The 24,404-nt window shown below is 42.3% G+C and overlaps 1 long non-coding RNA gene across 1 annotated transcript in view; it reads right to left on the reverse strand.

Annotated features, from left to right (window-relative positions):
- LOC136019813 (uncharacterized) overlaps window positions 1-24,404 on the reverse strand; it is a 161,306-nt gene that overhangs the window by 91,193 nt on the left and 45,709 nt on the right. Inside the window, exon 2 of the long non-coding RNA XR_010615072.1 lies at window positions 12,693-12,838. This is a non-coding gene — a long non-coding RNA (uncharacterized LOC136019813). The remainder of the gene's footprint in view (window positions 1-12,692; window positions 12,839-24,404) is intronic.

Genomic DNA, 24,404 nt, shown 5'->3' on the forward strand with positions numbered 1-24,404 from the left:
TGGGTGTCACTGGCTGTGTCTGAGCTGTGATGCCCAAAGGCATTTCTCAGCAGCTAGATACAAGTGGGTCTGACTAAGCCATTCCCTGACTCCATGTCAACAGGTCCCCCCATTCAGATGATCCAAGGACAAGTCCTTGAGGGTGCATCACATGGTGCACCTCCCCTGCAGCTCAGGGGCATGTTTATGACCCATTTGGTCCCTGTCTGCTTCCATTACACAGAAGGGAGGTGACTGCAATGCTGTTATGGCCTCATCAGTGTTGTCTGCTAGTCCTCACCAGCCCCACATGCTGTGCAGTGAAGCAGGTACATCAGCAGTGGCCCATCTCTCCATAGCACCCTTCCCTCTGGACAAGGACAGAGACGCCCAGATATCATAAGAGGAAAAATATATATATATTTTTTTAAATAATAATAATAAAGAAAAAAATCAGGTTTAGTCAGGCACAAGGGTCCATTTTATTCCTGCTACTGTGTCTACGTGGTCTTAGATGATCCATGACATTCAAGCTTTCCAGTGTTTGATCACTACTACTCAACTTCACAAGCAGTTCCCAGCTCCATTAGAGAGACACAATCATAAAGAGCATCTCTGATCAGATTTGTGTCATTGTAGCAGCCCCTAATGCCATAACCTATGTAGCTAGCACAGGCAAACATGATCACACAAAAGGGGTCAAGTGTGCCATACCCCAGAGCCGTGGGGTCTCCAGCTAAAGTCACTGTAGCTATTGGCAGCTCCCAGAAGACAGCAACCTTCAGGCTTTTTACACTACCCTGAGGAGCTGAATGAGTCCAGACTAAGCCCAAAGGCCATGTTTACAAGGTCACCCTGAGCAGCAACGTGCATCGCAGCTACAGGCATTTGTTCTATAATATGCAGTGCACATGCACATACACAGCTTCTCTCAAAGTGTCTGCCATACCTTCTTCACTTCTGCCCTCAGAAACAGTGCTGTTGTCCATTTTGTTCTTAAACTTAGCAGCAATACCTTACTGTCAACATTTTGGAAATCAATCAACACAATTAAAACTATCATATAGGTAAACACAGAGTTGTAGTATTTAAAGGCCTCGAGTTCTCTTAGTTGATTACCCAATAAACTCACACCCAAGTGGGAACTTTTCTTTTGATTTTAAATGGAAATATTATCACCTGGTAGCCACTCTCCTCACTGCTTTGACTACATATGGATTTTTTTCCTGCACCAGTATCGAAGCATCATCCCTGGGGGCACTAGCAGGGTTTTTAAGTCTGTGACAGAGAACCATGTCCCTCCAATTTCCTGGCTAAAAGCTTACTAAATTCACCTAGCTCAGCACTCCAGGGAACCAACTGGATAACAGTTTGCTTAATAAAAGTTGCTTTTATACAAAGATCTAAATCCTATTTTCCAAGAACTGCCAGGGGATTTTCAGGGTGTAATCCACCTATTGCTGACCCTCCACAGCAAAGAAACTTTTGTGCTGCCGGATGGGATTTTTTTCATTGAAAACAACACAGGGTTTTTCTGGTGGCACTGGGAGAGGGGGTTACGAGAGCACTTGAAGATTGCCACAGGCAGAGGAAAGAGGTTAGACAGTATTTTCCACATCTACGGCACAGGGAGTTATCAATTACAACAGGAGAGAGGAGGCATCACTGGAGAGGCTGCAGTTCTCTGAGATTATGCTCAAGGAAACGGTTGCTACGTTCAATGTGGAAATCTGAATGAACAGACAGGTCTCTGAAATAGCTTTTTGCTGCTTAATAGGCAGACTCTGCTATGATCCTATCACTGTGCAGAGCATCCAAGTTGCTCCCAAGCAAGCAGTGGGGACTGCCAGCAATGCTAAGACATCTCCGTTCCAATGTGAATGTGCCACTGTCTCACTTTCCTGCCACAAGAATAAGCACCTGGGTATAAATAAGGCTGTCATGACAGCAATGATTAAAGCTGGGAACAAATACCCATCAATGATTCAAAATATTTGAGGATGATTTGCTTATCTCTAGAGCTCACAAAACCGCATTGTACAAGGCTCTTCTTCCCAAGAAGAAATTCACACTGGGCCTTTCAGCCTCCAGAACGTATGCAGTGGATTATTAACAAATGTGAGTGGAAGGGTAGCTCAGTTTAATGTCACCTTTGTATATACGCAGGCTTCCATCCTTTCTTCGCAGAAGGATTATCCTCCCCACAGATAGATGCTGGAAGTCATCCAAGAACTTAAGAACATTCTTTCATTCACAGGTGTTTTTGGAGCTTACAACGGCAGTGCTTATACTGGAAGATGATGAGGGAGAGAATTGCTTTGGCCCTTCAATCAGCTTTTGCCCATTTCACACCAGATTGCAATCTGATAATACTTAGTACAAACTGAAACACTTTAATACAAACAGAAAGAGCTCCAGTAGCCAGAATAAACACTAATGACACAAATTAAATTGAAACATACCACAGCATGCAGCTCACATCACTATACTGGTGGACAACTTGAACATAAGCCAACAATGTGCCCCCGTGACAAAGGAGGCTAGCAGCATCCTAGACTGTTCTAGGCAGAGGGTTACCAACAGGTCGAGGGAGATGTGCCTTCTACTCAGCACTGGCAAGACACATCTGGAGCCCTGTGTCCAGTGCAGAGCTCCCCAGAGTAAGAGAGACAAGGACATGTTGGAGGGAGTCCAGCAAAGACCATGAAGATGACCAAGGACTTGGAGCACCCAATATACAAGGAAAGACTGAGAAGGCTGGGGTTGTCTAGCCTGAAGAAGAGAATGCTCAGGGAGACCTTACTGATGTGTATACCTGATGCGGGAAGCAAAGATGACAAGGCCAAGCTCTCCTCAGTGATGCCCAGAATCAGAACAAGAGGCAAAGGGCACAAAGTGAAGCCCAGTAAATGAGCATCTGCTGTGGCCCTTGCCTCCTTCCAAAGCAATATCCCGTGAAGCAGCAGGGTCTGCCTCATGATCATGGGACTGACACTGGAGAAATGATCTCCATTTCTCACCAAGCCATTTCCCTGAGGTCAGAGATAGGGATGAGAAAGTCCCTATTCTCCTTGCTCAGAGGTTCAGGGCATGAGGTTGAATTCAGCAACAAAGCTTCAGCAACAGCAGACAGAGGAAGAATATTTGAAAATGCATTTTGTTGCTGACGGCAGTCTAACAGAGGATCATTACAAAGATGTGCAGAAGCTGTGACAGGGATGCATCAAGTTAGTCTGGGACCGAGAGACCACAGTTACAATAGCAGGATAGAGAAGTGAGGCTAGAATCCATTGAAGGAAAAAAAAAATTCTATCTGACTGAGTGATATCAATTCTGGAGGGACTGAGGAGGCAAGAGAAACTACAAAGTTACTTAAAACTGTATCAAGCACACAGTACAAGGGCCGTGAACTCGAAGATGTGGAAAGGTTGTGCCACAGAGGAGCAGAAGTGGAAATCAAGAGAAGCAGAAATAAAACAAGTGCAATGGAGAGAGCAGTAAGAGTGAGCAGGATTAAAAAGAAAAGAAGCTGCACAAGAATACTGACAAGTCAAAAACATTGATCCTGTGCTTCCTTAGCCAAATAAGATTGGCAACAGTGCACCAGCTGGGCTCCTGAGAGGATGGAGAAAGTTCAGAGAGGTCACCCACTGCTCCCTCTCCTCCAGACAAAGGCTTAGGATCGATCACACACTGTTACATTTGCAGTTATTGCTGCAAAGTGCGGATGTTTGACACCTTGCTGCATTTAGCACAAAAGAGGGGAAACTGAGTCACACCAGGGAAGAACCAGACTATTAACATCTAGAAGCACCTTAAAGTATTTCACACGAGTTACATGCAAATAGTGCAATGACCCTGGAAAAAAATACATGCTTTTTACTGTCTTATTGCTATTTAGTGGGAAAGAAAGATGGCCTGTGCAACCAGGAGTTTTTTATTCTCACTTGTTCAGCCCCAGCAGATCCCAACTCCAAACGAGAGCTCAGATACACCCCAACACCTACAGCAGCCCATGTTTCCCAAGTGAGTGCCAACATAAAGAGAGAGAAGGAATAAGAAACCCACAGGATTTTCCATTTCAGGAAAACTGGATTCTCTTGAAGCTAGTGTTGAGTAAGCGACATAAGCTGCCTTTTCTGGCCTGAGAGATGATCTCCTCTCTCCTCTACATCTATTTCATTAGATCTAAGCTACTTCTATTGCCAAGACATTTGGAAGCAAATTGCCAAAAAGCTTCAATTGCTATCCCCAGTCTCCTGATTCCCTACCAGGACCCAGCACCCAGTGTGACTCCCATTAAGACCTGATTTGTAGACACAATATCCTAACCAGGACTCAGCGAGATGCAGTACATAAGCCAGGAAATATTTCACACACACACAAAAAAAAAAACCTCAGCAAGGCTTAGAAGAATCAATTCTTGTAATTCAGAGGTAACTTCTAAATTCATTTGGAGCCAAAAGTAGACCGAGGAACAGGAAGCAGCAATTAGGGTGAAGCATGGAATGAGAACACATGTGTCTGCTATCATACCACATCAGCGACTTTGACAGGACAAAGCTTCGTAGAGCATTTTAGCCACAGATGGAGAAAATGCTGCTTCAGTGAATCGCAATATGGAGAAAATTAATTAGCTACTGTTAAGTCAGCTATAAGCATACACAGCTCCATGTACACCCAACATTTTGTCATTGTTATAGAATCACAGCATAATCTGCCACTGCAGTCTTCCCAAACCAAGGCCAGGACTGAAATAGCAGGGCCTCTGGCTGTGGAGAGTGTGGTGCTATGGTACATATGCACAAGGCGGGAGGCTGCTGCAGCTGAGAACACAGATGAACCACCCCAAACAGCCTGGTCAGATGGATCTCTGCTTCCAGAAAAGGTTTTTGACAGGGAGATATGTGCAATAGCAGGACTGAGGGCAAGAAGCACCCAGGGTGGAAGAGGGGAAAAAATTAGATGAATCTGGGGATAAACAGACTATAATTCGAGGAGAACCAAAGAAGTCAAAGCCACTGCACCTGCAGGTCATACCCAGAAGACAGTAACTTTGCTGCAGACTGGCTTAGACTTGCAGATGCCACAGGCTGGAGCTGAGGCATACTTGAGGACTTGAATGGAAGACTAAAGTACACTAAGAACTTAGCTCAAGCCCTTCCTCAAGGAAAGATAAATCTCTCTTGCCTGTGACAGTCAACTAAATGCTATAGTTTGGAGCCTGACTACAGAGCTGAGTCCTCTTCAGAGACTGACAGTCCTGATTTAGACTAATTTGGATGGGGTTCAGCTGGCTGCTCCCAGCCACTGGCAGCTTGGACTGCTGGATATCAGGATGTGTGTGCATTCACCGTTGGGTAACATGTGGATATTATTCTGCTTGCATCAGAAGTCTTCCAGACTCATGGTGTATGATCACTGGGTCCAGAGTGGGGTCCACAAATTTCCAGCTTTTGCTTGACATAGCACTGAGGGCATCTAAAGTCTTCTTAGAGCTTGTTTCAGGCAGGGAAATAAACGCCTCAGGAGCAGCAGTCTCCTTGCATTACAGCAGTCCGTTCACCATGCCCTGCCCCCCTTCTCTTGCTGTCTAATATTTTTAGCTAACGCTGTGCACCCTTCATCAGGAGGCAGCCATCCAGCTCTGTCCTACACCAGTGTGTAAATATGCTGACATGCAAGGCGCATGTTTCCCCTGCTTTCAGGAAGCATGCTGCATAATGAACGACTCTCCCAGCAGGAGGAACAGCACCTGTGTGCCAATTACCTTGGCACATACCATGGGATCAAATGGGGCAAGAACACAGCAATAGATACAGTAAGGATGAAATTTCCTGCCAGCCTCTGCTCTCAGCTTAATACTGCCTTGTAATGAAGTCGTTTTGGCCTGCAAGACGCGCAAGCAGATGGGCTGTCATTTAGGGGCTATCGTCTGCACCATCCCTTCCTTGCAGTTTGAACTTATTAAGCTCAGTGTTTTACAAACGCAATCAAGGAAGCAAGCTTGAGAGATATTATGACAGCAATAAGAGTGTGTCCTGCTTCATCAGCACTTCTGAAAAATTAGTTTCAACGTCCTCCGTGGCAAACAGCATTTACTGCTGCTCAGTGCCGGAGGGGGAGGCAGGAAAAAGACACTACACAGGGTTTTTAAAAATAAAACCCCAAGCAAGTTTGGCACAACGAGTAAATCACAAGCAACTGGCTCCCTACAGTGCCCCGCTGCATGAGGCTCCTTCCTGATATTAATCAGTGCCAGATCTAGCCAAATACAAAAGCTGTGCCAGCTCTTGCTGCATAGTTTACCTTACCCCATGGTATTAGCAAAACCAGCATCTCCATCTTTTCAGACAATTGCAGCATCTCACCTTATGCTGCACCATGCAGCCATATCATGGGTTTATTGCTTATAATGCCACCACAGCCACACACCAGGCTCAGCAGTGCCCAATATCAATTGTATCGTCAGTCCTATTTTACATCTTTTTTGCCTGCACTGCCATGGGGACTTGAGAGCAAATTCTATGGTGAACCTAAAAAATCAATTCCAATTACAGAACCTCATTTTCACTCTTTCCAAAATGTTTGTTTCTAGACAGATATTCAGATTTTGCTCCAAAATGAGTTTTCCTTTCTTCTTTTAAACACAATTATAAGATTATTTTCAAATTTGTGAAAGTGGCTGGAGAAAAACGCAGGAGGAACAACATGTATTCTGACAGCTTTTCTTAAAACAAGTCAAATAAATAATAAACTAAACATTCAGTGGAAGAAAAATGCCTCAAGGTTTGAAACTGGGCAGCATGGCCCAAAAATACTAGTTTTATTTTGCTGAGAAAAAGGGCAACTGGAGCAAAAAGAATGTAATTCTGCATGAGCTCTCCAGAGCATCCTTCCCCAGCAACTGATCCAGTTCCCTCCTTTCCAGGCAGGGGAAATCACACCCCCACATTGACCTCACCGCAATTCTCTCTTCCAGCCCTTATAAGTTCTTGGTCTGCTGTTGCTGGGCTGCTGCTGGGCCAATTTACATGAAGAACACTGTAAATGTCACACTGAAACATGCACAGTGGTATTCTCCCAAAGCAAATAAAGCTTAGGACCAGTAAGCAAAGAAAATTACGCCACAAAGCAGTTGTAAATCAGTAGCTGACAGCCCCAGTTAAAAACTACTGTATTTTACCTCTTTCTGTGGGAACTTGTCTACATAGAGATCCGTTGCTGATGAGAGAACAGCACACTCTCCACAGATGCATCTGCCCCATACATAAGAGTCCAAACCAATAATTTCTGTTAATTGGCACAAGTCACTTAGCCCACACTACACCAGCAGAGAGCACCAGCTTCTGAATGTGTATTCACTTTCCCCTCAGGCTTTCCCCAACATGTTTTCCAAGACTGAAACTTATTCTGGCTCAATGGAGAGTAAACCAGGAACAACTCACATCAAAGCCTTGTGACCAGTGTGTCTCAATGCTACACTCAGTCAACTGTAAAGAAATCCAGTGTTTTATAAGACCCTGGCAAGGGTCAAAACTACCTTGAGTGAAATCATTTGCCCACCTGCTTCCTGGAAGTTGTTCTTCCAGATCAGTGATGTTCTGGGTGAGGTTTGTAGTGGATATTTTTCCCCTCCTAGTGCAAGATCATGTAGCCCTGGCAGACACATCCCGCAATTCCTCCAGCAGCAGATACAGAGCTAATAAGGTTGCTGCCCTAGAGATCTCAGCCCAGTGGTCTCAGGAACAAGCTAGGACAGTGAAAAGACAAGCATAAGGGGGACAGGATTGGCCATCTTTCATACCAGAGGGAAGACCAACTCTCTCTACACACCTGAGCAATCCCAGGGTGTTAATCAGCTTCTCCTCTACTCAATTTCTTCATCAGTCCCCTTCCTCCTAAAAAAATCTCTTTTCCATATCAGCTTTCCTTACAAGGACATCTTGTAGCTCAGCATGTACCCAAGCTAAAAGCTCCTGAGAGTATATAAAGGCACAGGATTACATTTCAGTAAGCAATAAACTGAGATTGTGATCAAGGTTCTCCATTTTATGCAAATATATAGTGCTGGATAAATGATTATGCAAAGCCAGCCCCAAAACTGGACAAACTATAGTACATATTATCACAGTACCGTTCAGGTAATGTTGAACCATGCGCTGTGTTTCTACGGCCTTTCCCTCCACAGTATTCTGATTTCCAAGCTAAAGAAGAACACAAAACACACACAAAAAAAAACCCTCAACCAAACAAAAAAAAAAAAAACCCAAACAAACACAAAAACAGAGCAACGAATCCACTCCATTTCCCCAGAGCTTCCCAATGTATAAACCTTGGCCCAAACCCCCTTCATGGAGCTACTGTACTGCCTTCGGCAACTAGCAACTGCCTTGCATCTCTGGAGACTTTCAGCTGCACCAAGGCTTTTCCAGCACAAAAGCCTCAGCCAAGTAATTTCCTTGTGTCCTTCCTCTCCCTCACTCTCACACTCTGAACAAGCAATAGATTGGCCCTGAAGATGCTGCTGTGAGGAAGGAACTTGGGCAATACAAGATTGATTCAGCAGCTTGGCACCTCACACAGAAGCACTGAGGAAACATGACCTGTATATTTTGGAAGAGAGGAGACTCAAAGGTGACCAAGATAAAACATAACTCTAAAGATAATGCATGAGACAGTAGGAAACTATTTAGGGCTATATCAAACATGGGAAGCAGGTGGCATAAATGAAAAAGCTCAGGAAAGGTCAAGCCTTAGAGGAAGTGAGCAAGAATCTCTTCATGAAGAGGAGAACTGATCTGAAACAGCCTCTTGCCTGAGGCATCCAGGAAAGAAAAATCGAGTAAATAGCTTTGAAGGAATTGGAGGATAGAATTCATCTCATTTAAAACATCAAAAGATGAAGCTAGGCTTGTCATCCAGGCTCCCTCAACAGTGGAGAGAGAGACATGTTAAGAGGACAAGTAATCCTGACTAGCAGTGAAAGTGCCTGTTATCATGGATCCAGGAACTGGCTCAAGCATGCTCAGAGAGATGAAGTTAAGTGAGGATAATCTCAGTCTTAATCACTGCAGAGATCCTGAGAAGGTGACAAACATTTGTCAACATGAATTTAACGAGGTGTCTCCTTGAAGTGGCACCCCACCAACACGTTTTAAGAGATCCACTATGTGGATGTGAGGCTGGCCAAATGCCAACTTCAGATAACCAGCAAAACTCAGCAAAAAACCAAACCAACACAAGATGGTATTTACTAGCCTTTAAATACCTGGGGCTTTTGTTGAAAAAACAGATGGGAAAAACACAAGGAAAAATGATGAATACTAATGCACTAAATGATGAAAATACATTATCTTCGATTCCTCCTTGCCTGGTCCTATAACAATTTCAGAAGGAACTATTAGGTTAGGAGATAAATTTCATTTATTCCTTATAAAAGATCAATGATACGTTTTTTGACAAGTGTTCCTCAATATGCCACCTGGGTAGTTCTAGTAACAGATAATAAAAATGAAATATGATAGGATTCCTAAGAAGATCCCAGCAGTTAACAGGGGAAGCCATTTCATAACTGTTTCTGTGGAGGTACCTGGATTTCCTAGGGATAACAAGAACATTTTAATCAGTCCGTTTACAAAGTGTGTGGGGTAGGCTTTATTCCCGTCTTAGCTGTAGACATTGCTTAAGAATCAGCAAAGCAATATCAAAGGCATTTAGCTGGATGAAGGCAAATTGCTTCTAGAGCTAAGTAGCAGTGGAAAATGATGGTGTAGGTAATCACAGAAGTAAAGACAGGGTGAGATTTACTGTGAGCACCAAAGGCTTGAAGAGAGCTGTAAAAAGGGAAAGCATATCAGCATCAGACTTCATAATCCAGAGTCAGCGAGAAGGAATTTTCTCCATTAGACAGCACCATACTGGGAGCAAAGGATAACGTGTTTTCAAGCTTTCTCTTATCCTATGACTTTATCATGACTGGAAACTAGTTTTACTCCAGCTGTCCTGGGTCTAGTTCTTATTTTAGCTATACAGACAAATGTGGTTTCAGTTCTCTGTGACCCATGGACCTAGGCTGGTCATAGACCCACTCAGTAGACCCATAGACCCACTGTTCTCTAAGCAAAGGTCTTGCAAAGCCGAAATTCTGTTAGTTCTCCAGGGATTTACATTTGCATAGTGCCTTTTATGGGATGCCATGAGAGCTGGCTGTGAAAAAACAATATACACGAGACATTTAACCAAAACATCCTTCTATGTATCAACTCTATACATTAAGATACCAAGAGAATAAAATGCATCAGATCTGCTACTTCTTTTCTTAGGTCAGCTTCTGTTGGCTTTTGTCTTTTGTATTCATTTCTCCTTGCTTTTCAAAAGCATTTGCACCTTCCTAACAGAGCTTCTCCACCACTAAACCCACAGTATAATCACACTGTAAAGGAGCCAAACAGAACAGAAATGCTATGAAAAATGGGAATGATTGTGCAATACATAAATCATAGACAGAATATTTTCTCTCTGCCTTTGCACAGATCCCATACATCACCATGACTCAGAGCAGTTCTCCCAGTTGGGACAAATTTCAACTTCTAATGCACTTTCCATCTGATTCCTCCATGATAACAGATGGATCACTGTCCTATGATATTGTATTTTGAGAGTAATACATTAAACACCTCTGTGTTTCAGAACAATTTGGTTTGGGTACCCACTACTAATCTCATTTCCATCCTAATCCCATCCCAGTGGTTTAATTGTGCATTTTACCACTGATGAGAGAAAGGCCGCCCTGAAGTCCAATGGCTCTTATCTTGCCTCCCCTCTCCTCTCATGTTCCTGATTGTTTCACCAATCTTCCTGGATGTGATAAATCATGTAAATTTAATTTAGAGATTATACCCCTGGCTTTGATGGCAGACAAGGTTAGCTCTCTGCTTGTAGCCTGTTGCCTGCTAATCTTATAAAATTCCTCCATTCCCACTTGGCTGAACTGTTACTAGGGAGTTAGGGGAGAGCAATATCTACTCTGCAAAGTGCTAGGGACTTCTGTTGGACACTTGCAGATAGCATCCTGGCCACCTTCCAAACTCTCATACTGCTGAGTAAGGACAAATGTTGTAATCCTAAGGTTTCCGTAAACCCCGCTGTATCGAAAACTTTATCTCAACAGCATGAAGCTGGTGCTCCTGGTTTCCAAACTCTTTCCGGCCTTTCCAATCAGTTACAAATTTCTCTCAGCTACAACATTCTTTCAAAGACTAAGCAGCTCCCAAGTCCATTGCATTACATCCTTGACCATGCTCGCCTGTGATTGTTGTTACCTTCTTTCTGCAAAATTGAAGGCCAACGCTCCTTCACTAAAGCACTAGCAGATCTACAGAGGTGTGTGTAATAGGGGAATTTCTCCTGTCTGCAGGAAAGCACTGCTTCTTGCCTTTAGCCCCAAGCTGAGGGTCACAAACAGTGACCAAGCACATTATCCATGCAATCTTTCTTTTACCTATAAATTCCCTTTCTAAAGAAAGATGTAGCACTAGCAGGGGATTAAAATCGGCTGTTTCATGGGCATCCCAGATAGATGCCTTTTATCTCCTTTGCTAATAGTTCCTTTAAGCTTGGACAGTTTTTATCAGGTTTTTCCCTCTTTGCTCTTTCCCACACCTGAACAGTTCTCAGCTTTGGCAGGCACAAAACCCAACAGTTTTATTACATGCATTTTTTTATGTAACAAAACATGTTCTTTCATGTTCTTTTGATTCATTTTTTAAAATGCAGATTCTGCTCTCTCAAGGTTAATAACTTTCCCACTTCAGCTGAATGTGGGACAGCTCCAGATGTTGCTGAGAATTTTTAAACAAACCTCTCATCTTCAGAAATTGGCAGGGAAAAAAACAGTTTCTTAGATACCCCCTAAACCATGAGAAATTGCTGGATCTCTGCAAGGCGGCACAGAGTGTTCTTTGATGCTGACAGTTTGACATATTTGATGGAAGTTTATGTGAAGTTATGATTGTCATAAGAGCTCAATAGCAACCACCCAGAAAATTCACACTAGAATCTCTTTATGGCTTAGAGTATCATGCATACAGAAAACACACCGAAACCAGATGCTGACCTCAGATAAGGGGAATGTTATGCGCTGCTTAACTTAGTAAGTCAATATTTGTACATCCAACACTAAGAAGAAACTGTGTCTAGACAAAAGCCTATGTGCTCTTTGCTGGGTACCATCTGAGATAGCCCTTACAGAAAAAATGCAAGGGAGGGAGGGAGGAAACCATCATTTCAGCCAGCCCCGACCACCCAGGACTCTTCCAGATACCGCAGCAGGATAGTGCTCACTGCTGCCTTACCACGACATCAGAGGAACAAGGTGATTTGAAAGAAATTTGCATGTTTGCTTTGATCTTTCACGCAAACCGAGTAATGTCACTAGACTTTAATCAAGCTCTTCACAGAGCCTTAGACCACACTTTTAATGCACTGAAGTGAGGCATCTCAGCTTATTTCAAGCTTTACGCACAAGAAGATAAAAATTCTCTTACTCTTTTTTTTTTCTTCCCTTCAATTTGATGAAAAAAATGATGAATGAGCAAAGCCATTTTTTTTTTACCATTTCCAAAGTGGAATTCTCTGGGATCTACCTATTTATTTTCATAGGTATTATGAATTTTTAAGAAGGATTTGAATCTGAAAGGAAGGAAACTTACCAGACAGGACTGAAGATAGCATCCAAGGATGGGAAAAGGCTGTGATCAGACACAGTAGAGAGTAGAGAAGTCAAATTTTGCAATGTGGTGGAGTGCAGAGGAGCACACGAGGAACCCAGGTCAACAGCACCAGCAGGAGGGAGGGCCTAGGAAACGAAAGCAGGACATTTTTGTTTAAATATCCACACAGCAGACTCACAAGTACAAGCCAATGTCTCAGCTGAGCAGGTAAAATGGCACCTTCATATATTTTCCCTAATAAAGCCATCAGTTGAGCACATGTAGGTTAGTAACCCCTTTTAGATTCTTTCGGACAATTTAAACCACTTTTGAAAAGTAGAGAAGAATCTCAAAGATACCCGAATCACATTTACACACCTTTAAAACACCTCCAGGGACAGGGACTCAACTACTTTCCTGTGCAACCATCAACAAAGACGACTTCTAACATCTTCTCACTGCACAGGGTACATGACTATGGATCTAGATGCTCCCTGACCTAGGCTAATCCCTAATTAGTTTCAGAAAAGTTTTATGGATGTTGTGGGTCCTTTGCTAACAAGGAAAGGGTGATGGGAAAAAATAAACCCAAGCCAGAGACTGGACAGACAGCAGTGCATTACTAGGCAAACATGCTGAGGAATAAACATGACAAGTTTTATCGCAGTGCGTCACAATTTGTCATGGTAGTGCTCAGAACTAAGTCAGTTTTATGGCAAAGTTATTCTCAGCTTCTGCTCTCTTTACTCAGAGCAGCTGATCTCTCTCAGAATCCTTTGGAAAACCCCCCAGCTTTGCAGCTGTCACAGCTTCTTCTATCTTCCATCCTCTTCCCTTTTTCCAGGGAGGAGGAGAAGAGCTTTGCTATCTGGGGACAGCTTAACCAGATCATAAAACTTGAATAGAATCATAGAATAGTTAGGGTTGGAAAGGACCTCAAGATCATTTAGTTCCAACCCCCCTGCCATAGGCAGGGACACCTCACACTAAACCATCCCACCCAAGGCTTCATCCAACCTAGCCTTGAACACATGTTCTTTTCCCTTGACTCCACACTCAGCTCACCAGCAACTTGATACGATGTCACCAGTGAGGCAAGCTGAGCAATAACTGAGAAGTGGTAGGAAACTGTCAAGAGAATAACAGGACTAAGAAAGCCACAGTGCCCTGATCTCAAGAAGGGTTCATAAGGGCCCCCAGAACTCGCTCAATATGTCACCTTTGTTGTGCAAGGAAGATAACTTCTAATACCCTGCATCTTTTTTTGACACTTCAGTGTCAATAGATGCAGATAAACACTTAGAATCTGAGCAAACCAGCCTCTCTGCGAAATACCACATTTTCCAATACAGCAAATCATAAACTTCACAGAGAACAAAGGAAAAAATCACTCTAAAGGAAATACCGGAAAATTGTGAAACCATCCTTTAAAAAATATTGAAGACATGAAAATGAATCACATTAAACGGTCACAAATTACATTTAGATCCCTCACAGAAAGGCTACTATGACCTCAGCAGTGAAGATCTCCGCAAGCCTGAAAGCAGAGTTAATGACTATATATTACTCAGCCACACTGAATTTCAAAGGGTGTTTGCACAGGATGTTGCAGAAAGAGAGGGAAAAGAATAAACAGAAAAGAAACTCCTTACCTAAAAGCCACCTGATGGAGAAATATCACCTCGAAGTTAACCCCTATTAATTTTTAAGGTGGAATTTTAAATAGAATGATAATTTTTTTACAAAATTTGACAGAAGTCTGCCTCTTGCCAGTTCAGCATTTAGGCACTTTCACCTATGAAAAAGTCTTATTTTGAGTAGCAGCCCTGGACAGCAATGAAGCTGAATTAGGATAAATTTAAATGAGTCAGAAAACCATCACGCTTAGATGAGAATGAGGTCCTCCCAGGGGCTGGTGTTTACACTGCCTCAGATTTCTAAAGGAAAGACACTGCTCTGCATTGCTCTTTATAGGAAAGTCAGTAGCCTGAAGAAAGATGGATTATTGTTCAAAACATCTGTAAAGGCTTTTATCAAAAAGTATCATATTGACAGGGCATTTGAGGTTAAGCATTCTGAGTTTAGTTTCCCTTCTAGCCTATTTCCAATTGCTGGGAAAGCTAGATAGAAACAGAGGTATCTGTGTGAACGCATGGAAGTCACAGAGCAAAAAGAAAGGCAGTAGCACTTTCCCCAGTGCCTGGAAACCACTCAGCCTTACAAGAAACAGCAGCAACCAAAATCTCACATACAGTTGTGCTTTGTCCACTTTGTATCCAACGGAAACAGACTCTGTTTTAGGGCAAGTCAAAGTCACTTTAAAGTTGGATGTCCAGTGCTTCACAGAACCCAGCACGAACAGCAGCTACTTGTCCCTTCCCAAGAGCTCCCTATGACCTTTAAGGCTGTGAAGCTTCATTTTAGCAATACCATGAACAACTCAACCAGCGCAGCAGTTTCAAGTAGTGCTTCAGAGCCTGGAGGCCTCCTGGGAACTGACAACAACTCGCTGGACCAGAGGCAGAATGGTACAAAGAGCCAGACAGATGCTCAGTACAAGAGCAGCCAGCAGATGGTCACTAAGAGAAGGCAAGAGGGCTACGTAATAAAGTGCTCACTTCTATTTTTTTTATTATATTTTTATACCCAAACTTGCTGAATTTAATTATTTTCCTGTTATTGAAGGTTGCACTGTCCAGGTACAAGCTTCCTTAAGAACAGCTTGTACTGCTAAGGGAGTCTACTGCATGAGTTTATTTAGAAGCCAGTAAAAAAGCATAGCCCCAATCTGTTTTGTAGCCTCACGTAAGCAACAATGACCACATACATTACCCAAGCCACAAAACCCTTTGCTCCATATGAACACTTAACTAACCCAACCTATACTTCTTATAAGAAATCAATGTATTTGTCAGAAACAATTTCCTCAGTTTCTACCCTCAAAACACCAGTGTAAGGAAGCAATGATTGAAGTGCCTGCTAATGTCTTTTTTGCCATAGGAATGAGGGACAAAAAAAACCCAACAAAACCCAGGTGTGGAGCAAACCTCACGTCAGAAGAATGATAATTCTTCAAGCAGCTCATTAACTGAACACTCAAAAGAGTTAAATTTCTACTGCAGCTTCTGCTGTCGAGAACAGTCACAAATTGAACCCCAAAGTTTAGTGGAGATATTATTCCCATTTTACAGCTAGGGATGATGAGGCACAGAGCTGTGAAATGGTCAACATCACAGGCTGAGAAAGTTGGGGCTGTTCAGCCTGGAGAAGACAAGGCTGTGTGGAGACTTCATAGCAGCCTTCCAGTACCTGAAGGGGCCCCATAGGGATGCTGGGGATGGACTCTTCATCAGGGACTGTAGTGACAGGACAAGGGGTAATGGGTTAAAACTTACACAGGGGAAGTTTAGATTGGATATAAGGAAAAAACTCCTTACTGTGAGGGTGGTGAGGCACTGGAATGGGTTGTCCAGGGAGGCTGTGAATGCTCCATCCCTGGTGGTGTTCAAGGGCAGGTTGGACAAAGCCTTGGGTGGCATGATGTAATGTGAGGTGTCCCTGCCCATGGCAGGGGGGTTGGAATTGGATGATCTCAAGGTCCTTTCCAACCCTAACTACTCTATGATTCTATACCTTCTAACTATTTCTATCTAACCCTTATACTCCCTTGCTTTCCCTCTAGAAAACATGGAAAAGAGACAGGAAAGCTCTTCTCAGGAAGGCTGCTCCACTGGATAGGTGCAGAATCAGCAAAGCAGGGGTACGATCACTGAGCACAAGCAGAAGTCCCACAGGAAAGACTCTTACTGTGCCTGAAAGGGAGACAGCTGTCAACAGCTGCTGAGGACAAAGCTCTACATACGGTAACACCAAAAAAATCTGCAGAGGGCAATAAACACACCATGTTTGTTGCCCTGGAACGCCCTTTAGACATGGCATTTCAGCAGGAACAAGTCGTGTTTCTACTTTGCATTGCAATTCAGCTGTAATTCCAGTTAAAGGATTAGGGGCAACTGGAGTGTTTGGAGGAGTTTTATTTGAACAACATGAATCATACTGGACATAAGGACATCTGAACCCAGCCTAATTCCCCTCAAGCCTGGTGTTTCCTACTAGATAAACACAGCTTTAGTAAATAGGGCCATTCAGTGCCCTGCTAGGCTAATAGAGATAGGTGAATATTAAACCAGATTGACAAATCCTAATACCTGCATCTCATTAATTCCAACATTTGGATTACTCTAAAAATGCCCCCTATATCTGCTAGCAGTGCACTGCCATGGCCTGCTGTGGAAACGGTTCATGGAAGACCTGAAACAACAGCAGAGCTTGAACCACAGTCAAACAGATTTGAACACAAAAATTGCTGTTTACTACAATGGCCTGATGCCACTGGAAAGTAATGATGCATGAAGGCAGAGGACAGGGGACAAGAGGACTTGAGGTGGGCAGCAAGAGGCTTAAAGAGCTTCCAGAACAGCAGGAGACTGTTAACCGATTATTCTTTGTTAACATCATGACTGAATCATCACAACCTTCATGAAGCAGCTCCTGTCAGTAGGGCTGGCCTACCACAAGTACGTCCAAGTTCTCTCTCTGTTAGTCTAGATCCTTAGTCCTTATCTTCAAGTTCAATGACACACACCCATGCTACCTAATAGCCTCCTGAAGGGATCACTGCATCTGTGATCAGCAACATCTCATGTGTGTAGGTAACAGCTTCCCTCTGCTCTGCCTAATCACTGTGGTATTAACTCTCACGAGACATAATAATCCTCACAAACCAAATTTTTATTCCATGCTAGAGGGATAATTTTGTGGGTTATTTTTTTTTACCTGGCCTTTTTCTAGCAAATATTTAGCCTCCCATGTGCACATATTTAAAAAGAATTCCTAACAAATCACTCAACTGAAAGTAATATTCCCCTGAGGAGGGAATGAGAGAACAAACACCTGCCAGATGTGAGTCACACTATTCATTGCACTCCTGGATGGCGCTTGGATACTGCAGTGCTGGGAACAGGGAAGGGATCGAGGTAGGACACAATTACCTATGTTACATTAACTTAATTTTCATTCTGTTTTCCAGCCAGGTTCATTGCTGCAAAATCAAAACTGATGAGGTTTTGTGGAAGTGGTTTGCAGGGTGAGAGGATGGCAGAACAAGGTAAAGGAAAACTAATACCGGGTTTGCTGTTTATGTTCACCTTTGCTGTTTCAAATCTTTTGCATACCAATGGCTCTGGCTGTTGTTAGAAAAATATTACTGCTACTTTTTTATATCTACCTTGTGGGAGCTGGTCTCAGCCAACTTTACAACAGTCTGATCTCAATTGATTCACTTTGGGAAAGCTATTTACACAAAACCGATCTCTCTGTTTCAGTAATATTGTATCAGTTTCAATCAAGAACACCAATGCTGGATATTTTGGGAATTTGTGCTTTGGGATCATTTTTTTTTTTATTATTATCTTGGAACATGGACATCCCACTTCACAGAATCACAGAATCCCAAGAGTTGGAAAGGACCTCAAAAGATCATCTAGTCCAACCCCCCTGCAAGAGCAGGGCAACCTAGAGTACATCACACAGGAACTTGTTTCTATTACTTCCACTTTTCCTTTTATACATGGACATATCATGAGATCAGTTACAAATAAACTCTTGTTGAAAATGATCGTTTGTGACAAAGCACAAGGTTGCATTAAATATTGTTTTATTGTAAATTAAAATTACAATGAAACAACAGCACATTTTTAAATACCATGGATTAATATAAAAAGGCTAAGAAAAAAAATTATTGTAAGGAAAATAAATGTTTAATTTTCTACAAGAAAATTTCAGAATTTATTTCATAACAATTTGGAGAGGAAAATACTGAAATGTCAATTTGCCCATGAAAGAGACATACTGAAATCATCCATCTCTCTTGATGCATGACAACAGAGAGGAAAGATGTATGTTAGGGTAGTAGCCTGAAACACGGAGCATTTTTATTCAAATTCCCAAATGACCAGATTTTTTCTGGTTGAACTCTGAGCTTTCCTGTGCTTCACTCACTGAAGTTGTGAAACACAACAAGAAACCACACTGTCTATTCCCTGATACAGTTACTATGATAATAAAGAGTCATAGATTCCTTGGATAACTGCCAGTTCCTTGCAGCCACACTCACCTGCTCCCAACAGGAAAATGTTTACTGATAATAATTACAAACTGAGATTATCAAAGGTGCCTGGGGCATTTGGATGCCCATGGGAACCGGCAGCGCTGAAGCTCTCCGCCTATGGATTTTGCTGAAGCTCTGATTGATTTCTTCCCCCACCCCAGCAGCATTTCCAGTGCACACATGCAGAACAGCAAGAATAATTAGAGAGCTAACATCTTCATGTTGGCTAGGCAGAGAATTCCATTGTGCTAGAGACTTTACAAGCAGGCAGTAAACAAGAACATTCACTCCAAAAACACCCCCACATAATTGCAGTTCAGGTACACACCTTTCAACATGGAAAATTCCCCAGCATCACTATGCCGAAGGTTTGGAAGCACTTGAAGAGCCACATAAATTCCAACAGCCTGTTCACAGGACCTTCCTCTGCAACGATGAAAGCAACTTTGTCCTACTCCTTCCCAAAAATAAAACCTCAACATTCTCTATCCAGAAAAACATCTTTCTACATTATCACTTTTCTAACAGAGAATCTTATCCTCTCCCATCAACAGAATTGGTGGGTTTGTAGCTGGTAAATAAATCAGCTGTTGTCAAGACAGAGAAGGTTTTCTGTCAGGTGGAGGTACAGGGAGTTTTCCAATGAAGAGCAGCAGTGTGGGAAGGGCACTGACTCACAGCACTGTCCTCTGCTTGAATAAAAGTTTCCTTGAGGAATAACAGTGTCAGACTGGAGATGCCCAGGTGGAGAAAGTTTTGCTGTTTCCTGGTTATTTTTAATCTGAATCTTTAGCCCTCGTTCCCCAAACCCAGTAGCTATAAACAGGGCAGAGTCTAGAAAATTCCTCCTGCCAGAGCTGAAGGGAGGGATGGTGAGAGGGAGAGCAGCACATTCCCAACAGAGACAGATTTTTTTCACTTTTCACGCACATGGATGCTGGCTCAACTCTTCAGCAACAGCCCAGCCTTTCACCACTTCAGAGACTGGTTTCCTACCAGTCCTAAAAGAAATGAGGGAGCCAGTGCCCCTCAGAGAACAAGAGGAAGGGTCTTGGTTTATAAACTAATTTGCCTGCAGACAGCTTTCATTGCTTTTCCATCACAGACCCTCCCACTCAAGACAACTTGGATGCTTCATCAGGTGTAATTAACCCTGTACCCTGAGCATGGGCACAAGCTAGTCACACTGCTCATGAAAGTCTTTGTCAAACATATGAAGGCTGATGAAGTTCTGTGCTCTGTTGTGATGCTCACTTGCTTTCACCCTCCACTGGGGCTATTCCAATTTAATGGAGAAGGAAAGGACTCTCCCACAATGGAAGATACCTTTTAACCCGATTTTTTTCCTATTCTCATTTTTGCTATGAATTTTGGAAGTTTCTTGCTGCAGTTACACAGTCATCCAATTCTGGAGGCAAGCAAGCCTTGTCCAAGACAGCAAGCAAACAAATAAATCAAGTGCTGCTTCGACCAAAGAACGGGGAAAAGGTAGAAGGTTGAAAGGAACTACACTGCCCACCCTAGCCTTGTCTCCTACTTTGCTTCTCTTCCCTCCCAGGGAAGGCTCCTGTTTACCACATCTCCCCCGATTTTGTAGCAGAACACACAGTGACTGCTAGGAAAGAAAACAAAAGCCTTCCCTTCTATGGGGGAGCAATTTGCTTACACTTTCCAGACTCTCAGAGGGTAGGAGACAGATGAGATCCTCTCTTTGTTCTTTATTGCTTGGGATATTTGCATAAAAAGAGACTCTTTGTTGTTGAAACACTCATCTGCTCCCACTGCTTAGTCTCATTTGGAAGTCATAAGCCTCTATTAGCAGCGTGTCAACCACACAGCTAGCAGCATGATGGCCTGGAGGGCAGACTCTGTAGTGCAAGAGCTCAGGTTTGAGCCTCCATGTCCGTGGGGATCTGCAGGCTTGAAGGTCCTCCTTTTTCAATAGTGTGTTCGAAAGGTGTGTTCGAAAACTGGGACCAATGCTGGTATCACTGCTATTGTGCCAGAGCTAAGAAGGCTGGTATGGAGGTATGCAAACCCCTCCGAAAGCTGGTAGAGCGTTGGGTGATTGCCCATCGCCAACCAGATAAAATGGAATAGCTCCAGAGCGAAGCGCACCCAACACACCTCAGTCACTGTGCCCATGATTTCAAAGCATGTCTTTCATCACCTCAGTAACCTTGGTCAGACTGGGAACAAGCAAGGAGCATTATTGGCTAGACATAAAGATGTCTTCTCTTCTCCAACACAGTCAACAACAACAACTTTATTTTCCTCACATGTAGACAGAAGGGGGAACAAATCCTTAGAAATTCATGGCATGAAGTCAGTGACAGACACAAATCAAACCCCCCGAGTGCTGATGGAAGCACCAGAAATTTTTAAATCACTTCTTTAAAGCCAAGTAAATATTTGTTATGTATTTCATTTCACATAGGAGCACTGAATAAACTTGATTTTCTATATACAGCAGAAACAGACCAAGTCCTGCTACAAGGAGATGAAATGGCTTTGTTATTGTATCCGGCATTCTTTTGTTAAAGTAAGGAAGAAATAGAGTGCTTAATTAAATGCATTAGTAATCACAGGGTAGTTAAATGTCAATTGGTTGTTAAAAAATGGAGTGCAATAAAAGCCTAAATAATTTCTGAATTATGAATAAGTTTATGCATCAGAATAGGTATTGCCTCTTAAAAGGTGGCAATTTTCTTCTGGGAAACTGCCCCATTTTATATTTTCCTGTTTCTTCTTTTCAGTAGGATTTCTATAGACTTCTGCTAAAACCATTTTCAGAGTCCTGGTTTTTGAACTTCTATTATTATGCTGTGTTTGGCACATGTTATTTCTGAAAATGAAAATCATTAAGGTAGCATTTGTCTTGCTCAAAATGTTGTAGAAATTTTCACCAGAATTTAATTCTGAGAATTCAGATTAAGTTCCTCATAAAATTGTTGCCCCTCTTTTGACTAATGCTACTTATGAATTTTATGCATCTAAAAATTCCTTTCTCTTGGCAACAGTCAGGATAGAGTTTGAATGCTTATCCCAGAGAAGAGTGATGTTTTTAAAAGCAGTCCATGGTATCATGGACAATTTCATCCAGCATGAAATCACACTCCCTGTAAATTCAGAGCTGCTTAACTTCTACAGCTCCATCTCCAGGATGGGGTCTACAGAAGTATAGAAAGAAAGAAAGCGGTTTTAGTGACTGATTATTATTCATCAATTCTTCCCTTTGCAATTCTACTACATTCAGAAAGGATGGGGGGGGAACAACAACAAACACACAAAAAACCACAAAACAACCAACAACTGAACAACCAGAATCGTGTTTAGATGATTTTTAGAACAAAAGAAAATCCCCAGCCCAGAATTGATCTCTTCTAGCAATGTGCAAGCAAGTGCAACTTGGCAAATGCCAGTATAACAGACAGTCCCAGAATACCACTTTATCCATGTGTCCCACTTTGCAGAGGATGCTTTTCCTCATAAGGAGGAGGAGACTACTTGACTAGTCTGAGAGTCCCCAGTTAACCTCAAAAAGAACACTCCATCCTTGGGGTGGATTTGAACAAGATGGAGTTGGAGCAATAGTTTAGTAGCATCATTCCAAGAAGAAATCCCATCCATCTGCTTTCATTTTTGCACTTTAAGCTACATATAATCTTTTGCTGAGTTCTAGCTTATTTTGCTATTTGTGAGGATTTATCCCCACTTTAAAGTAGGGTACAAATAAAATCTTATGAAAAGGGGTTAATAAGGCAAAAGAATACTTACAGGACTTGGCATGGCAACATGTGATTTCTGATTCACTATCAGCTGATCTAACCACTAGTGTTCACTGCCTCCGAAATACCAAACAAACCATGAAATTAAAAATCCCCTGTGCCCTACCTTTAGTATACTGAAGAAATCAAAGGATCCCCAAAGGGGCTTAATTCTTTACTGATAAAGGGAAATGGCTTTTATTAAAAAATTCTTTTTGAAGGAAAAATCCTGTATTTGACATGAGGAGAAAATAAAAGGACAGTATAGCTGCTGTGATTTAGCTAAAAATATACTAACTCATAAAAGGTACAAGCTTGGCATTGCTCCTTCAAAAGTTAAATGTTTTTGTCCCAGGGAAAAATAATTGAAATCAAAATCTGAGAACATTTTGATCCCAAGGGCAGCTCTAAATTATTTTGGAATCTAACAGTCGCATAATGGCAATAAATTCCCAGTGCTGGGAAGTGTCTAAAATGGAAACTTGAAATATGAATAAATTTCCCATCACCTGATCCCAGGCAGTCCAGACATAATCTTTCTATTTGACAGTGTGGCTTATTCAACTTTATCAGTCATGCCTGTTTCTGTGTTCAGTATGGTCTGGTAATGAACATGGTTTTGCCTTCACAAAGCATTGCTCTGTTTCCCTGCATCTTGCTTCTTGCACAAGACCTACGTATGATGCTGGTAGCCAACCCCTTCTAAGTGAGAGGCTGTAGCTATTTCTATCCTCATTATGTCAAACCTATGTCGTGGCCTTCACCAGTGTGCACTGAACATGGGCAGGATGCTCAGGGAAAAACAAAACCAACCTTTTAACGCACAGAACTCTTCACTGGTAAGTTCTTGTGGCAAAGGAAATTACAAAAAAAAAAAAACCAAACAAAAAGGTAAATTATCAGATCCATGTGGAAGGAGGCAATAAATGCAGATCCCCAGCATCCATCTCCTCATGTACAAGTGAAATCAACTACCTACTGAATTTGTTACTGCCTCTGGCTGTTCTGTAATGTCTACTTCCCATGCCACCACTAATGACTGATAGGCAGAGTTTCATCTGAATACACTATGGATAATTTAATGTTGCTCCCATGTTTGGAAAAGAAAGGACTCCTTAATTTCCTGAACTCTGCTGCATTCAGGGCTGCTGCACCACTCTGACCCTCCAGTTTAAGGAGCCTGCATTGCAGGGGCTGGACTTGATATATCCAAATGACACCCAGAAACCTGGCATAGAAAAGGCTTCAAAAACATCAGCTGTTTTAACTAGGAGGGAAAGGGGACACCACCGAGTTAAGAAAATGTAGACACAGAAGATCAGTGGTTGGCTTAAGTAAGGATAAAGCGAACAGAAAGATAGAAATAATGTTTCACAAGAGGCAAGGGAAGTGCCATTATCTTGCAGACCATGACCTAGGATCTGCGTTTTCACAGCCCTGCTTTACAAACATCTGTGGGATTTAGTTTTGGGATCTCCTAGAAACGTTTCATGCTACCAAAAGTCATTATTGCACAGCAAAATGGCCAGCTGAACTATAGGCAATAAAAGAAAGCTTAATATATTTTATCATCATGGGTACAAATTTACATGCAGACTTTGATAATGCCTATTCCACTTATACTTTCCTCAATCTAAGTTTGGGAGAACTATCATGTTGCCATTCGACAAGTCGGTAGTTTGCTTGTAACCCAAAGTGTGTTTGTGATGTGCCTATGATTGAAAAGCAAAAACATAAATTCCTTCCATTGATGAATTCAGCCGAGATTAAATCTGA

The sequence above is a fragment of the Lathamus discolor genome, chromosome 10 (assembly GCF_037157495.1).
Source record: "Lathamus discolor isolate bLatDis1 chromosome 10, bLatDis1.hap1, whole genome shotgun sequence".
Lineage (NCBI taxonomy): Eukaryota > Metazoa > Chordata > Aves > Psittaciformes > Psittacidae > Lathamus > Lathamus discolor.